This window comes from Coenobita brevimanus, chromosome 55 (genome assembly GCF_032717465.1).
Source record: "Coenobita brevimanus isolate Jiangsu-jjx chromosome 55, ASM3271746v2, whole genome shotgun sequence".
NCBI classification, from domain to species: domain Eukaryota; kingdom Metazoa; phylum Arthropoda; class Malacostraca; order Decapoda; family Coenobitidae; genus Coenobita; species Coenobita brevimanus.
Window position 1 is genome coordinate 53,723,432 of NC_137008.1, and position 18,598 is coordinate 53,742,029.

The 18,598-nt window shown below is 43.8% G+C and overlaps 2 non-coding genes across 2 annotated transcripts; one reads left to right on the forward strand and one right to left on the reverse strand.

Annotated features, from left to right (window-relative positions):
• Positions 1 to 5,752: 5,752 nt before the first annotated feature.
• TRNAG-UCC (transfer RNA glycine (anticodon UCC)) lies at positions 5,753 to 5,824 on the forward strand. Its single transcript has one exon. It is a non-coding gene; the product is annotated as a tRNA-Gly (tRNA).
• An 11,076-nt stretch (positions 5,825 to 16,900) lies between these two features.
• Positions 16,901 to 16,972, reverse strand: TRNAE-UUC (transfer RNA glutamic acid (anticodon UUC)). Its single transcript has one exon. It is a non-coding gene; the product is annotated as a tRNA-Glu (tRNA).
• Between the last annotated feature and the right edge of the window lie 1,626 nt (positions 16,973 to 18,598).

The following is an 18,598-nucleotide window of genomic DNA, read 5'->3' on the forward strand; positions in this document are numbered from 1 at the left end:
TGCTGGCAAAAAGGTGTGGGTAGAGAGTGGGTGAGTTGGCAGGTTGGTCGGTGTGGGTGTGGATTGAGGTGGGGTGGGGGTGTGGAGGAGGTGGAAGAGTGTGGATGTTGGTGTGGACAGAAGAGTGGAGAGGAGGGTGTGTGTGGAGGAGGGTAAGTGGGTGTGAGGGTAAGGTGGTGTTGCGGGTGGGTGTAGGAGAGAGAGAAAGAGAGAGAGAGAGAATTAGGACATGTAACAGGTGATGATGAAAGGTATGAGGAAAATGATGTGTGCTGAGAGAGAGAGAGAGAGAGAGAGAGAGAGAGAGAGAGAGAGAGAGAGAGAGAGAGAGAGAGAGCTGACTGATGCCGACAGCTCAGTTACAAAGTGCAGGAAGATAATGAAGAACAGGAAAAGGTTGACGGAAAAGAAAATTTGGAAGCGAGAAAGAGTGAAGGCCGAAGAGAAATGAAAAAAAGTTAACATAAATGAAATTCTACTACTACTACTACTACTACGACTACGACTACTACAAATAATGATAAAAATCTATATTACAATTATCCGATTTCTGTGTGTTTGTTGGTTTGTTTTTTACCGTAACAGAGCAAAAACGGCGCAACGTAGTGTAAGTTTTGTTACAGCGAGGCACCATTAAAATGCTCTAAAACTTGAGGAATAAAACATTTCCCAGTCCAATTGGGCCACCGGTTCCCGAGTTATGACATATTTCTAGCCTTTTGACATCGAGCGGGGGCTTTCGTATGCGGCCTTTAAGCGAGTAGTAGTAATAATAATAATAATAATAATGTTGAGAGAAAATTATAAAATGGTCCCCCCTTTTCGTGAAAAATGTGTTGAAAATGATTGATGGGTTAGTGGTGGATAAGAAAAAAAAAAAAGTATCATCATCACCATCATCATCATCATCATCATCATCATCATCATCATCATCATCCCAACCTAATTGCCACCTAACTTAGATGATGTAGGATCGAGAGAGAGAAAGAGAGAGAGAGAGAGAGAGAGGGAATTAAGGGAGACTTTTCCTCACCATTAAAAAGAAAGCTTAAGAAATTCGTCACACACAAAAAAGGTAAATTTTGACTTTCCCACCATACCGCTGCCGGAAAAAAAAACAAAAAAAAAACCATAGGCTGACATTATACTTCCCAAAATTCTGACCAATTTTTCGTCTATTAAACATCTCTCGGAATTTAGCCGATTTCGAAATATTAATTAAAATAGTGTGTTAATAATGGAATCGGTAGGACAGTCCAATTTTACCATATATATTAAAAAAAAGGAAAAAAAAATCTACCTATGAACGAAAGGCAGAGGAGGCGAACGGACTTTCAGAGTTACATAGATACACAGACCACACAGACCTTGAGACACACAGACCACACAGACCTTGAACTCAGACCTAGCCACGGGAGTAAGAGACAAGGATAGCACAGTAGAAGGCTCCTGTCTTGGCTGTCTGGCGTGGGTGTGGAGGAGAATGTCTCGTGAACGGGCGTGGTTTCTCTCGGTGTCAGAATGGCCCACTTTTGATCTCGCCTGGCCCGACCTACATTATGGACGAGGGAAAGGGTTCGACAGGTGTGTGTGTGTGTGTGTGTGTGTGTGTGTGTGTGTGTGTGTGTGTGTGTGAGAGAGAGAGAGAGAGAGAGAGAGAGAGAGAGAGAGAGAGAGAGAGAGAGAGAGAGTACAGTATACAGGATGGAGAAGGATTGGGAGGGAGGTAAGAAGTATGTCAAGGAGGGAGAGAGGGAAAATAGGTGAGAGGGAGAAAGTATGAGAGGGATGGAAGGAGGAGGAAGAGGAGGAAGGAAGAAGAAAACAGGAGGAGGAGGAGGAGGAGGAGGAGATAACTGAGAAACGGAAGGAAACAGGAAGGGAATGAAAGGAGGGGAAAAATGAAGTGTTTTTGTGAGAGGTGTAAAATCGTGTGACGTAAGATGGAATGAAGGAGAAAGGTGATTTTAAGCAGATTATTGAGAGAGAGAGAGAGAGAGAGAGAGAGAGAGAGAGAGAGAGAGAGAGAGAGAGAGAGAGAGAGAGTGGGAGGAGAGGGAAAACTGAAATAAACTGCGTCAAAGCAAGCCCTCACTGCTAATTCTTCGGCCTACTTTCAGACCCTCATCTGCTCTTTTTTTTTTTTCTGCCCTCTTTAGCTGCTCTTTTTTATACTGGTCTTTTTAGTTGCTCTTTTTAACTTCTCTTTTTGCTCTTTTTAGCTGCTCTTTTTAACTGTCTTTTTTTTTACTCTTTTTAGCTGCTCTTTTAACTGCATTTTTCTGCTCTTATTAGCTGCTCATTTAACTGCTCTTTTTAGGTGCTCTTTTCGCTGCTCTTTTTTTAACCACCCATATCCAAAAATAAATCACCACGGAAGAAGTGTTAAGGAAGCTCCCTAACATCTCTTCCTAAGCGATTTATTTTGCTTATTACATTTTACCGTCCTTATGCGTTGCCTGAATCATTCTAATATCACAATACTCTGCCCAAATGACGAACAGAAAGATATTAGCCTGGCGAATCCAAGAATAAATCGCTAAGGTACAGGTGTTGCGGAGCGGCCTTACCTGACGAGATTACGGGCCTTCGTCTGGTCATGCATTTTATTTATTTTATTGAATCTCTCTCTCTCTCTCTCTCTCTCTCTCTCTCTCTCTCTCTCTCTCTCTCTCTCATTTCCTGCTGTGTTCGGCCTGTTTCATTTATCCTCACAGAGATTTTCCCACTAAAGTTGCTTCACCTTTCCATAGCACTTCTTCGTGACTAGCAAATTAGATGGGAAATTTTACGCCAAGAATAAATCGCCAAGAACAAATCATTAAATATCCCATAAGACAAAAAAAAAATTATGAGTTTTTTTCAAAGCCTTGCAGTTAGAAAAAAAATCTTCCTTAAATTGCAAAAAATCGTCTGGAGAGAGCAAGAATTAAATGAAAAATACGAAAAGAAAGTTTTAGGATTGGTGTTGAATTTGCATAATAGTAGTTGTAGTAGTAATACTAGTAATAATGATAAAGATAATAACAACAACAACAACAACAATAATAATAATAATAATAATAATAATAATAATAATTAGAAAACTCAGAGAGCGCATACCTCCTTCAATGCCATTGCAGGATCCGGATCCGGATCCGTCCCAAAATTTAATCAATTCTTTCTTGGCCCATGGCCGACCCTTTCACAGAATTTCATTGAAATTCATGGAGAACTTTTGGAGATATCGTGTGGACAAACAGACAGACAAACATGGGTGAATACATAACCTCCTCCAACTTCATTGGCGGTGATAATAATAATAAAGGATGCAGTCAGGCACTAGTCATGAATATTTTCATCACTGACAAAAATAAATAAATATATAAGAAAATACGGCACAAAATTCAGTCATGGGATTTGTGTGTTAAATTTGCATGACTATAAAGAAGGCAGCCAAGCACTACATTTTTTTTTCCATCGTCATGCGCATCATCCACATCCCTGCATGACGCGGTTACCAGACGGTCCCTACTGCAGGAGCGATGAGATGCATGGCAATTCTCCTCATCATCCTTACTATCGTCATCATCATCATCATCATCATGCGCCTACAGTCATGCATAACGTCCTTCTCTCTCTCTCCACCGTCATGCAGGTTGATGTCATGCACTGGGGGGAAGATTAAATTATTTCAGGCCGATGACGTATTTTTATTCTACTCTTAAATAGGTAAATATAAGAGAGAGAGAGAGAGAGAGAGAGAGAGAGAGAGAGAGAGCTATTCCTTGACGCCATATCCTGTTAGGGTTGGCCACGACGTAAAAAGTCCTTCGAGTGTTTCTGTTCCTACTCAGCAACGACCCCTCCTCCCATGACTTGCTGAGATTATAATTCCTTCCCCACGCACCAGCCTTGTACCTCCTCCCCCTCCTCCTCCTCCTCCTCCTCCTCCTTCTACTCCCTAATCTTCTTTCTTTTTCTTCTTCTCCTCCTCCTCCTGCTCCTCCTCCTCGTCCTCCTCCTCCTGCTCCTCCTCCTCCTCCTCCTCCTCCCAGACATCTTTCTTTTTCTTATTCCTCCAGACATCCTTTTTCATTCGCTGCAAACATATATATATAATGAAAAATATACATCATCACCACCACCACCACGACCACCACCACCACCACCACCTCCACCACCATCATCATTCCCCTCCTACGGACAGGGTGAGGTAGGATCCAGAAAAAGAAAACGAAAAAAAAAGGACTAAAAAAAAAGCAGAAAAAAATATTAAAAAGAGTAAAAAAACAAAATAAACTCAAGGAAGGTATAAGAAAAATAAGTAAATATTAAAACAAAAAAAATGGGGCTTAATAATGGATAATACGTAAAAAAATAAAAAGTATAGAAATTAAGCTAAAAAAAGACATATATATAAAAATGAATTATAAATGATAAAGAGGTATCATTAAAATATAAGGAAAAACTGGAGATAACTTTAAAAAATATATGAAAAAAATATGAAATAAAAAACAAAAAAAATGTGAGTGTAAGAAGGAAAAAAAAAAAAAGAGGAACAGGAACAGAAATATTAAAATAGAAAATGGAAGGTGGTTCCAAGGTAAACTATATAGAAGAAATAACGCAAAAATAAATGATAATGCAAAGAAACACAGACATGGTAAGTAATTTAAGATAAAAATATAATTATGGAGGAAAAGGAAACGGGGGAAAATAGAGGAAAAATGTGATCTAGAAAATTTTGCGTCAGGAAAAAAGAAAAAAAAAAGACTTGGTAAAGAGTCGATTTTTTCCCCACTATTGTTGGTTCTTGTGTTTGTATTTACTTTCCTGGCAAATGTTTCCTATAGTCCCCCCCTTCCCCCTTTCCCCTTTACCCTTCCCTCCACCTCCTCTTCTCCTATCCCTTCCCCCTACATCTCCCCGTCCCTTATGCTTCCGTTCCCTTCCCCTCACGTCTTCTCCCCTCTCTTCGTTCCTACCTCTTCCCCCTCACCTCTCTACTTCTCTCGTCTCTTCCTTTCCCCTTCCTCTCACCCCTTCCCTCCCTCCCCCTCCCTTCCTCCTCCATCCCGCCCCTCCCCCTCCCTGTGCCACGCAAGGTACGCGACTACCAGGCATTTCCGGAGGGGAGGGGGTTGTACTTCCCTTGCCTTCCCTCTTCCCCTTCCCCCTCACCCAACGCCCTTCTCCCTCACCTGTTATATCCTCTTCTCCCCCACCCTCCCCCCTCTTCCTCCTCCTCCCCCCTCTTCCTCCTCCTCCCCCTCTCCCTCATCCTTCCCCTCTCCCTCATCCTTCCTCTTTCCCCTTACTCAGTCACCCTTCCTATCATCTCACCCCCACATATTCCCCTCATCCGACCTCACCCTTCCCCCACCCTTTTTCTCTCTCCCCTCACCCTCCCTCGCCCATATTTCCCCCTCTTTCTCAAACCCCCCTCTTCCCCAACCCCTCTCACACTCACTCATACTTGCTATCTTTCCTTCCCCTCACCTCCCCTTGACTCTCCCCTCACCTCCACCCTTTCCCCTCACCCTGTTCTCCGACCCCTCACTCTCCCACTGACAACCCTATCTTTCCATAAGGTCTGTTGCTGTTTGCCTTCCTCTGTACTCTCTCTCTCTCTCTTTCTCCCTCTCTCTCTCCATTCCGTTCTTTCTCATTCCTCCTTCCTCTGTTCCTCCTACCCTTTTCACTCTTATCCATCTACACAGACACACACACACACACACACACACACACACACACACATACCACACACACGGCGATGGTGGTATAGTGGTTAGCATAGCTGCCTTCCAAGCAGTTGACCCGGGTTCGATTCCCGGCCATCGCAGAGGAATATTTTGAGAGAAAGAGAGGGAGGGAAGAAAAGATGAGAGAGAGACAGAGATATAAAAAAAAAAGGAAGAGAGAGAATAGGAATACAGACGGAAATGAAGAACCGAAGAAAACGGGATAAATGCACTGACAGCTAAATCTTTCTAACAGTAACCAAGGAGACTCACAAACTCCGAATTTTTGGTACCTTAAGAGTGAAGTAGTCAGCGAAAGACAAATTTCACTGAAGACCTCAAATTATATCTCAAGGAAACTCATATCTTCAGGAGACAAAATTAAAGTAAATAATTCGTCATCTGATTGAGGGAATAAAAATTGGAAATGGGTGCAAATATAATTGCTAAAATAGGGAATAAAAATTGGAAATGGGAAAAAATATAATTGCTAAAATAGGGAATAAAAATTGGAAATGGGAAAAAATATAATTGCTAAAATAGGGAATAAAAATTGGAAATGGGAAAAAATATAATTGCTAAAATAGGGAATAAAAATTGGAAATGGGAAAAAATATAATTGCTAAAATAGGGAATAAAAATTGGAAATGGGAAAAAATATAACTGCTAAAATAGGGAATAAAAATTGGAAATGGGAAAAAATATAATTGCTAAAATAGGGAATAAAAACTGGAAATGGGTACAAATATAATCGCTAAAATAGGGAGTAAAAATTGGAAATGAGTAAAACTATAATTGCAAATATAGGTAAAAATATAATTGCTAAAATAGGTACAGATATAATTGATAAAATAATTGGCGCTACTTTGCCACAAAAATTTTTCAGATTTGTCCACCGAAAAATATATATAAAAAAAAAGAAACGAAAAAAAAAAAGATGAGGAAGTACTGATAATTTTCGTCCATCCTGATTTCACAGTACCATCAGGTCTTTGAGTTAAAGAAATATATATATCTATATATTTATATCTATTTTTTGAAGTATTTGTCGATGCTGCTGCTGTTGATGGTGGGGTCTCTCTCTCTCTCTCTCTCTCTCTCTGTAGGGAAGGGCGGGAGAGGAGGCAGGAAATACTAGAGCGGTGACTCATGAACCAGGCAGCCCACGAGAGAGAGAGAGAGAGAGAGAGAGAGAGAGTATTACAGTACATAGTTGCCTGGTTACACGTTACACAAATCATGTTACGGTGTTAACTAATTTTCTGCACACACACACACACACACACACACACACACACACACACACACACACACACACACACACACACACACATCCTTAGAGAGAGAGAGAGAGAGAGAGAGAGAAACAGAAACAGAAAACTCTCCCCCACCCTCCAACCTCTCCGACAAGCCTCTGCACTTGCAACAGGAAAACAAGCCCATTGCAAGGCAGAAACACGGGAGGGAAACTTTATAAGAACGTTTGAAAGGAGCACTAAAAATGAAACTACAGACTGTGCAGTGATTGGCAGTTTCTTTCTTCGTGATGGGGGGAGGAGAGGGAGGGGCTGTTGGAGGGAGGGAAGAGGGAGAGAGGGAAGCAGTGTGAGAGGGTGATTAGGGAGGAAAGAAGGAAGGATTGTGGGATGAAGGAGAGAGGGAGGGAGATAAGGGAGACGGTGAGAAGGAGGGAGGGAGGGAGGGAGAGGAGAGGGAAGGAGTGTGAGAGGGTGATTAGGAGGGAGAGAAGAAGGGATTGTGGGAGGAAGGATTGAGAGAGGGGGATGTGGGAGGGAGAAAATTGGTATGGAGGGAAGGAAGAAGACCGGACTGTGAATGGGGGAGGGAGAGAGAGAGAGAGGAGGGGGGGGGGAGTGTGGGAGAGATAGAGGGAGGAGGAGGGAAGGAGGGAGGCACGAAGGAGAGGAGGAAGGCGTTTGGAGGGAAAAAGGGCGAAGGAAGAGAGGAAAGGAAAACGGAAGAAGAGTGAGAAGGTTGACGGGAGGAGAGAGAGGGAATGAATATGGAAGGAAGGAGAGAAATGAGAGAGAGAGAGAGGGGGGGGGAGGGGAGAAGGAAAAGAGAGGGGAGAGGGAGGAAGAGAGAGGAGGAGGAGAGGGCAAGGGAAGTGTCTGAATGAAAGGGAAGAGTTTTCGATGCCCGCCAACAGATGGGGTTCAGTCCGCCTTTCCATCGTCAGTTTGGCACTTGGGAACGCTCTGGGGTGGGTACGAGTCCCACTGAGTGCCACTGGGTTTTGTAACGTAGATGGCCACAAGACAATGCCCGACTGAAACAATTAAATATCCAAATCTAATAATACCTTCTGTTTCACCAAATGAGAGAGAGAGAGAGAGAGAGAGAGAGAGAGAGAGAGAGAGAGAGAGAGTCCATTTCATTCTAGTGCATGTGTACTGACATTCTCTTGTCCTTGTGTGTGTGTGTGTGTGTGTGTGTGTGTGTGTGTGTGTGTGTGTGTGTGTGTGTGTGTGTGTGTGTGTGTGTGTGTGTGCATGACAGTAAATTGCAAGTGCATGTGTCCCTCAACCGGATGACAGCAAATGGGGGAAGGGGAGGGGGAGAAGAGGAGGGGAGGGGGAGGGGGGAGGAAGGAAGGGGTGAGGGGTAAGAAGGGGTGGAAAAAGCGAGGGGAAGAGGGAAGAAAGGGACAGGGAGAGGAGGGGAGAGGGGAAGGGAAGAGAAGAAGGAGGAGTGGGGAGGGAAGACGGGGGAGAAGGGAGGGAAGAATAAGTTGAAGAGAGGGGAGAGGGGAAGGGAAACGGGGAGGGAAGTTGGGAGAAAAAAAAAAGGGGGGAGATAGAAGATGGAGAAAGGTAGAATGGGGGAGGAAGGAGGGGGAGAGGGAGAGGGGAAAGAAGGGGAGGGAAAGGGGGAGGGAAGTGGAGATAATGAGAGAGTGGGTGAGACAGGGAGGGAGGGGAAAGAGAAACGGTGGACGAGGGGAGAGGAGTGAGAGGGAGGGGGAGGGGAGGAATGGAAGGTGTAGGGGGAAGAAAAGGGGGAGAGAGGGAGGGAAGAGGGAGAAAAGTGGGGAGAAGAGGGGAGGAGAAAATGGAAGTGGGAGACGGGAAAGGGAGAGGAGTAAGGAGAAAGAAGAGAAAGAAAAGGGGGGAGAGGAGGGGGAAGAGGGGTAGGGAGGGGAGGAGTTGAGAGGGGCAAAGAGAAAGGGAAAGGAAGAGATAGGGAGCCGGAAATTGAACCCAGGTTTTTCTGTCTTCGGTCTGGATGTGCTAACCACTACACCACCACCACACGCGAAAGGAGGAGCGTGAGGAGGGAGGAGGAGGGGGGGATTTAGGGGGAAGGGGGAGGGGGGCAAGGACGAGAAGGGAATGGCCACGTCATCACACGCAAACACCGCTCTCTCTCTCTCTCTCTCTCACACACACACACACACACACACACACACAAAACATTCGGAAATCGTTTACAAGGTTATATGAGTTTCCGATACGACCTTGTTTTGCTGCTTCCAGGAAACATCTGATATCCCATTAAAAATAATAATAATAACGATAATAATAATAATAATAATAATAATAATAATAATAATAATAAGTAATGGTTGAAGGGGGTTGTTAAGGATCATATATAGTGTACGAAATCACCGTCAGTCTATTCGTATTTATGTATATCTATCTCTGTATCTATCTGTTTTGTTTCTATCTGTATCTGTCTATCTATCGCGCCTCTGTCACCCTGTCCCCCGCCGTCAAGCTGCCCTCTCCCCAACTCTGTCATCTCATTATAAAGATAAATAAAAAATAGTCAGTCACACCTGGCAGCAAAGTTAATAATTATAATCTCAGAATCTCGGCCGAAATTCAAGTGCCTTTCCCTTAGCGATTTATTTTGTGCATTAGAGTTTGATGTTTTATACGATATTGATATTAAAACACATACACATACACACACACACACACATTCACGCCTACCATCACCGTAATCGATGAGGGAGTCGTGACAGTTCCAGAGTCGACCTCGCCATTTCAGAACGACTTACAGAATGCACTCAGCAACACTACAAGGCATTCGGTAATTACTACAAGGTCGTGAGTCCCCAGTACGACCTTGGTGTGGCAGTGAGGAGAAATATCACACATTCCACAGCGGGATTTGTTTTGTTATGTAGTGGCGGATTCAGGAAGGGGGGGGGACGTGGATTTTTATAACAGAGAGGGATTACATGACGTAGGATTCCAGGATTTGATTATTACATAGCACAGGACGTGAAGGGGTGCATAATGCAACGGTTAAGCACATTACAAAACACAGCATAGCACATATTACATTATAGTTACATTACATAGCACATAATATTACAGGACACACATCGTAAGATATATAAAAAATACAGGATACAGGATACAAAGTACATACAAAAATTAGCATTACGTAAGTCACATAGTACAACATTACAAGACACATACATAGCACATTTAACATTACAAGTCATAGCACATTACTGAACCATGCTGTAGTCGTTAAGAAGGTCGTCAGCAATACCAGATACGACTAGATACGCCCCCCCCCCCTAGCCAGTACCGGGAAAATGCAGTCGTCACGTTACAAGACATTGCTGTAATCGTAGGCAAGGTCGTTACGGTCCTCGTGCGACCTTCCTAAGATGGCGGCTGGGGAATGTGGTCGTGGTGATGATAATGATGGTGGTAGTAGTAGTAGTAGTAGTACTAGTGAAGGTGATGGTGGTGGTGGTGGTGATGATGATGATGGTAGTAGTCGTAGTAGTAGTAGTAGTAGTAGTAGTAGTAGTGATGGTGGTGGTGGTGATAGTGATGAAAGTGGTAATGCGACGGTAAGAGTAGTTGTGGTAGTGGTGTAGGTAGTGGTAGTGGTGATGGTAATGAGTGGTCGTCATGGTAGTGGTGATGGTAGTGGTGGTAGTAGTAGTGGTAGTAGTGGTCGTGATGGTAGTGGTGGTAGTAGTGGTCGTGATGGTAGTGGTGGTAGTAGTGGTGGTGATGGTAGTGGTGATGTCCCCTACACTGATTGAACCCAGTCTGATCCGATTATATTTAGGCCATATCGATAGCCCTATAGGAGTCAGCACGAATAGGCAGGTAGCAGTAGTAGTAGTAGTAGCAGCAGCAGTAGTAGTAGTAGTAGTAGTAGTAGTAGTAGTATAATGTGTAAATATGCGAAATCAACCTCATTCGTTCTTGATTGGAATGGTAGTGTGAGGTGTGGTAGCGTGAGTGTGATAGTGTGAGGTATGGTAGGGTTTGGTAGTGTGAGGTGTGGTACTGTGAGGTGTGGTAGTGTGAGGCATGGTAGTATGAAGCGTATTTTCCCACATAACGAGCGAGCGAGCATATATAATTCGTTTCCCGTCTTGAGAGAGAGAGAGAGAGAGAGAGAGAGAGAGAGAGAGAGAGAGAGAGAGAGAGAGAGGCAGAATATTATTACTCTCTGGAAAAATAGTTTAGGAATTTTTGCCAGGTCTATTGTTTGGGGTAAAGACTTAGGCAATTGAGGAGAGTGTTTGTGCAATGATCATGCATCCTTGGTTAAAATTAGACATTGCAGAGTCATCAATCGGTGTTTGTCATCCCCCTACCCCCACTCATCGCCCACCTACCCCCTCCCACCCCCTCCCTCATTTCCCCTCCCATCCCTTCTCCCTGTCAGCTTACTCCTCCCCCACCTTCTTATATTTCCCTTCCACTCATTTTTTGCCCCTCAACTTCTACCTCTCCCCCACACACCCTCCCATCCCCTCCCTTACCTTTTCTTCTTCACCCCCCTACTCACCCCTCCACTACCCCTATGTCACCCTTCCCCCCATGTATCTCCCTCCACTCATCTTTCACCCCCTCCCCACTCCATCCCTCTCCACCATAATCCCACTCACCATTCCAGTACCGCCTCCACCCTCCCTCCCTCCCTCTCCCTCCTCCACTCCCTCCCTCCTCCATGCCCTTCCTCTGTCTCCCTCCTCCACCCTCTCCCTCCTCCACCCTCTCCCTCCTCCACCCTCTCCCTCCTTCTCCCTCATCCACCAGCATCCCTCCCCCTCCCTCTTCCTCCCTTCCCCCCACTCCACGTCCCAATCTCTCCCCCCCTCTCTCCCTCTCTCTCTCTCTCTCTCTCTCTCTCTGCAGCAATGACTCCCCACTTCTCATCTCTACTACAAACCATTGGTATTTCCTGATTCGTAAAAAAGACAAGACCCAAAGAGAAAGTAATAGGCTAGTTGCACCTTAGAGTCCATTTCGTAACTCCTCTTCCATAGCGATTTATTCTACAAATTATTTCGATTATTTCCGAACGTTATTGATGAAAACCATGTCGATATTAGACGATAAAAAATAACATGATTATATACGAGATAAAATTAAGAGCCTTGGCAGAATAAATCGCTAAGGAGGCGTTCCATGACACAATTCGGCGTATAGTTCGCTGATTATCTCTGGTCTAAAACAGGACGATCTAGCTTTTCCTAACTCTTCTATGGCCAGATCTTCTCTAGTCTTCTCTTCCAGACGATTTTATTCAGCTGAGCGGGTCGCAGGAACCTGAGAGTTAATACCACCACCATTAACCTCCTCACGGTCGGGTTAACTCTATATTATTTCCAAACACTACATTATTTCCCTAACAACTCTGTTAAATCACGAACAACTATATTATTTCCCAAACAACTCTGTATTATTTCCCTAACAACTCTATATTATTTCCCTAACAACTCTATACTGTATTATCTCCATAATTCTATAATTTCCCCAACAACTCTATATTATTTTCCTATTTCCCCAACAACTCTATTATTTCCCTAACAGCTCTATATTTTTCCCAAACAATTCTACATTATTTCCCAAACATCTCTCTATGAGGTACCTGAGAGGAGCATGTGAGTGACATCGAGGGACAGGTTGACGAATGAAGAAGTGAAATAACGTTGTGGGCTGGATGTGGATGTGACTGAGAAAATTAGGAGAATTACACTGAGGTGGTTTGGATATGTGGAGAGAATGGAGAAAGAAAGACTGACTAAGAGGGTGTATGTAGGTGAAGTGGAGGGAAGGAGAGGGAGGAGGAGACCGAGGATGAGGTGGAGGGATGGAGTTGAGAGGTATATGAGAGAGGGGGGGGTGAGTTGGGGGGAGGGCAGTCAAATGGTGGGTGACAGAGCAACTTGGAGGCGTTTTGTCTGCGGCCACCCTTTGCGGGCTGTAGATAGATAGATAGATAGACCCTTTTTTTCACTCCTCATCGAAGGCTTTACAAATAATCCGTTCCATCTCAAAGGCTCTTGTATTTTCACCTGAGTCACTTCCGCTCTCGCCGTGCGTCTCGTGAAAGGGCTTCCTGTGTGTGTGGTCAGGTATGCATCACACATCTGTATATCCGCAATTAGGCCAGGTAGAACGAGAGAGAGAGAGAGAGAGAGAGAGAGAGAGAGAGAGAGAGAGAGAGAGAGAGAGAGAGAGAGAGAGAGCATTAAGAAAAATAAAATGAACACGCATATTCAAGAGAGAAAAATTGAAGCAAGGTTACGCAGAAAGTAAAGGAGACGCAAGATTTAGGATATAAACACATACGACAGAAATAACTGGAATATAACACAGCTAGAACAGAACACACTCAGAACAGAACACAGTCAGAAGAACAGACACAGACAATCAGAAGAAAAAACAAGAACAGAAAACAAACGAGACTGGAGGCTCAAGATATAGGTACAAACGACAAAAATAATCGGAATAAAACACATTTAAAAAACACAAACAATCAGGAAGCAGAACACTACACCCAAAGGAAAGGATACTGAGATAAGAACACTCATAATAACAAACACATAAACAAAAGAACACAGATAAGAACAAAACAGGACGTGTATGTCATTTAGAACAAGATACGCGACAGACAAGAATGTATAACTCAAGACAGGCGTACTGAGAAGAACGGAGAACAGATTCGGAGAACACACACACACACACACACACACACACACACACACACACACACACACACACACACACACACACACACTCAGAGGACATGTGCACTCAGAGGCAAGGTTACTCAGAACACACACGGCATTCAGACACACAGATCACAAACAACGTAGCCAATCAGAAAATCGAAGCACAGACAGTCAGGCCAGCGATACCCAGATGAGCAGGATTCGGGATATTATTGTAGGTCAGTTGCCTTCAGCCTGTTTGAGACCATGGCCCACTGCCCTTCAGATTTAGAAAAGGACTGTAATAAATTCATAAATAAAGCAGGCTATGAAATTTTGTTACAGTTTACTTTTGTACTCAGGAAATTAACCACTGTACTGTAATCACTGAAAATAAAACTTGTATTTTGTACTTGAAACTTGTAATATACTTTCAGGGGCAAAAGACAAATGTAAACAAATTAATATACTATACCATGTAACCGCTAACTAGGTGAGACAGGTAATGTGATGGCCGCACTTGCTTCTTATCTATAAGCCTGTCAGATCGGGGGACAATTGTCGATAAGGCACATCGCATGACATCCTCCGTCTCTAAGCGGTTTCTTGATTTTGTTTTAATTTCAACTAGGGCAGAAAAGCCTGACTCACACAGGTACATGGAAAAGAAAGGTAGAAGATCCTGTCCTACACACGTCAAGGCGCCGAAGCTCGCTCTCTCTCTCTCTCTCTCTCATATATATATATATATATATATATATATATATATATATATATATATATATATATATATATATATACTGTATATATATATATATATATATATATATATATATATATATATATATATATATATATATATATATATATATATATATATATATATATATATATATATAGATAGATAGATAGATAGATAGATAGATATATAGATAGACAGATATAGATATAGCTATAGATATATACAAATATTGCGGGCCACGGACATGTACTAGGAGGGAATTTTAAAAATGTGTATATTAATATTTTTTATTCCTTTATTTTTTATATTTCCTTTTTTTTATTTTACCTGCCTAGTATATGTCCGTGGCCCACACGTTAAAGGCCACTGTTCTAGGTGATACAGGAGATTTCGTAACACCTGTGTCCTAGCGATTTATTTTACATATTATATCTTAGCATTCTCTAGTATGTTATTTGTTTCGTTTTAATATCGACAAAGTTTGCATCATCATCATCATCATCATCAGTAGCAGTAGTAGTAGTAGTAGTAGTAGTAGTAGTAGTATATTTAGTGACGCCAGAAATCAACGCAAGATATTCGTCAAATCCATAAGTTATTCCAGGCACTTCTCCGTGACATGCATTCGTAACTCACGCATAGAATTCTTCAAGCACTTCATCGTGACAGGTATTCGTAACTCACGCATAAAATTCCCCGTAAAATATTCATGGTGACTGGCTCCTCCCCTCGGTGGTATGGAAACCCCGGTCGGAGGCCTTACCGGGAACTGCACAAAAGGACGTCCCTCGCTTGGCTGAGTAGGACATGAGAGGAAGTTGAATATTTATGTATCTCTCTGTTTGTGGATCTGTTTGCCAGCTTGTCTTCTTGTTTGTCTGTCTAGTTATTCTCACGTCTCTACTACTGCTATTCTCCTCTCTTTCCCTTCTCTTTTTCTTTTCTCTTCTCTCTCCTCTCCTCTTCTGTCTATCTGTTTGTCTAAATATTCATGACCCGAGAGAGGCCAGGTATATTTCTCTGCCCTGACGTTTCACCTCTGCTTCTCACTTTCCTCTGCTGGCTACTGTTCCCAAGCTGAGAGAGGCATGCTGTGTTTCTCTGCCCATGTATCATACTCTTTGATAGGATGCGTCAGGGAGGAAAGTGACGGACATGCCCTAAGTGTGACGCAGATGTAGTGGAGTCGTGGGAGAATTTTTGACCCATACTGTACACACGTCTGTTGCTGAAGTCACGCACACACATGCTATATAAACTCACACATGCGCGCATATAATTACACACATACGCATACATAATTACACACGTGCCGCACATTAAGACACGTGTGCACGCATGCACACACACACACACACACACACACACACACACACACACACACACACACACACACACACACACACACACACACACACACACACACACACACACACACACACACGAATGCATATATACACGCACAAGCACTTATAAACAGGAATTACGCACATACGAGCAAACGACAGTGACAGACGCATAGCTACACACACACACACACACACACACACACACACACACACACACACACACACACACACACACGACAGGAAACATATCTGCATACTTGACGCGAACATGTTGTTTACCTTTCCAGTGATCGGACGTGAAGGTGGCTTTGACGGTAGGTGGGCCAAGAGCCATCAACGGGTGTAGCTGGAGAGGGTTAGAGTGGGAGATGGGGGAGTGGGGAAATTAGGTAAGGGAGAATGGGGTGGGGGAGAGGGGAGAATCAGGGGAGAAGTGGTGAAGGAAAGGAAAGGATGAGAAGGTAGGTCAGCGGAAGGAAGAAGGATGGAAGTCGGAATGAGTGGGAGGAGAGAAATGAGGGGGGGGAGAGGGATGGGAGAAAGGGGAGGAACTGGAAGGAAGAGGGATGGGAGAGGATATGAGAGGGGAAACGTGAATAGAGGAGAGGGAAAGAGAGGGAAATGCCGAGTGGGGGATGGAGAGGGTTTGAGTGGCAGGAGGGGAGGCGGAGGAGGAAAAAGTTGGGGTGAATGGGAGGTTCCTAGCAGTCAAAATGGGCGTAAGAATCTAACATGGGGAGGGGGGAGGACTTGGCCTCAATAAACCCCCAATGTTTATAAATTATCTCCCAGCGTGCATACCTTAGACTTAATACTACATTCCCTAAGGCCCGGCAGTCCTTCATATTACACACCTCCACACGTCACTACCTCGGCGCTGACACCCACCGTCCGTTCTGAATACACGCTAGGGCTGTCTCATACAGGGCTGGTGTATGTGTATTAGTGGGGGTGTTTTTGCATCTCGGCGGGTCTTACGGTGGGTCAGTGAAGTCTGCTTTTAACGAAATTCAAATAAGCAAAATAAATAAATAAATAATAATTATTGGTGTATGGAGTGTGGGTGGTGGTGCTGCTGTTATGTGTTTTAAAGTGAACGAGAGAGGAATGTGGAGGGGAGGTACGAGACTGTTAAAACATCTTCCCATGCCGGGAATCGAACCCGGGCCTCCTGGGTGAAAGCCAGGTATCCTAGCCACTAGACCACATGGGACTGAGTTATTTGGCTGAGACAGGGTGGTGATAAGGGTGGTGAGAGAGAGAGAGAGACAGGGTGGTGATAAGGGTGGTGAGAGAGAGAGAGAGAGAGAGAGAGAGAGAGAGAGAGAGAGAGAGAGAGAGGCAAACAAGGAAAAAACTGTGTGTGTGTGTGTGTGTGTGTCAGTCATATCTTTCCAGCCGTGTGCTTCTGTGTAGTCGCCTCCAATGTAGCGTATAGTGTGTCGCGTGTGGAAACCCCAGGAGGGAAGCCTTCGACCTACACACGGGAGACTGCACATAAGACTGTACATAGAGACTGCACGTAGGGTCCTCGATCCGATGGAGAGAGAGAGAGAGAGAGAGAGAGAGAGAGAGAGAGAGAGAGAGAGAGAGACTGGAGATAAGAACGACCTTTGTTTTTAGCTTTAGTGACCGGATAAGGTAGTTACCTCCCCCAATGAAGCTGGAGGGGGTTATGTCTTCACCTATGTTCGTCTGTTTGTCCACACGGTACCTCCAAAAGTTAGTGAATTTCAATGAAGTTTGTGGAAGGGTGGGTCTTGGGCCAAGAAAGAATTGATAAAAATTTGGGGCGGATCCGGATCCTGATCTGGGTCCTGCGTATCCCGCACAATATCTCCAAAAGTTATCAATGAATTCCAGTAAAATTTTGCGGAAGAGTGGGCAATGGGTCAAGGAACAATTATTTAAATTTCGGGGCGGATCCGGATCCTATGTATTCTGTACAGTATCTCCACGGATCCGGATCCAGATCCACTTCAGTGGCAATGGCATTGGTGGAAGTATGTACTCTCTGTGCTTTCTAGTTGCTGTATTTCTTAATGTGTCCGATTTAATGCAGTTTAGGAGAGACTTCGAACTGGAGGAAGTCAGATGTGGCCTTCATTAACCCCTACATTAACCCCTTCATTAACCCCTACATTAACCCCTACATTAACCCTTTCATTAACCCCTACATTAACCCCTACATTAACCCTTTCATTAACCCCTACATTAACCCTTTCATTAACCCCTGCATTAACCCCTGCATTAACCCCTTCATTAACCCCTACATTAACCCCTACATTAACCCCTACATTAACCCCTTCATTAACCCCTACATTAACCCCTTCATTAACCCCAACATTAACCCTTTCATTAACCCCTACATTAACCCCTGCATTAACCCCTTCATTAACCCCTTCATTAACCCCTACATTAACCCCTACATTAACCCCTTCATTAACCCCTACATTAACCCCTTCATTAACCCCTTCATTAACCCCAACATTAACCCTTTCATTTACCCCTACATTAACCCCTTCATTAACCCCTTCTTTATTATAGTCACGCCCATGAATGCTGAGTCGTGGTGGCGTGAAATTCGAGGCACCTAAGTTATGAGGTGGGGGCGAGTCTCCTTGGTTACTATACCTTCTTCACCTTAACTTGGCCCAGATTTTCGCCATTTTGTAACTTATTCCACGTAGCTCAGTGGCAGAAAAAAAAAAAATACTACGGCTGGACATCCTTTTCATAGCACTTCTTCGTGACCAGCACCATAATCTCCTGTTACAACTCAGGATTCAAGATGGGGAGAGCAATTTTAGGCCAGGTTAGAGTGAAAGGAGTATATGAT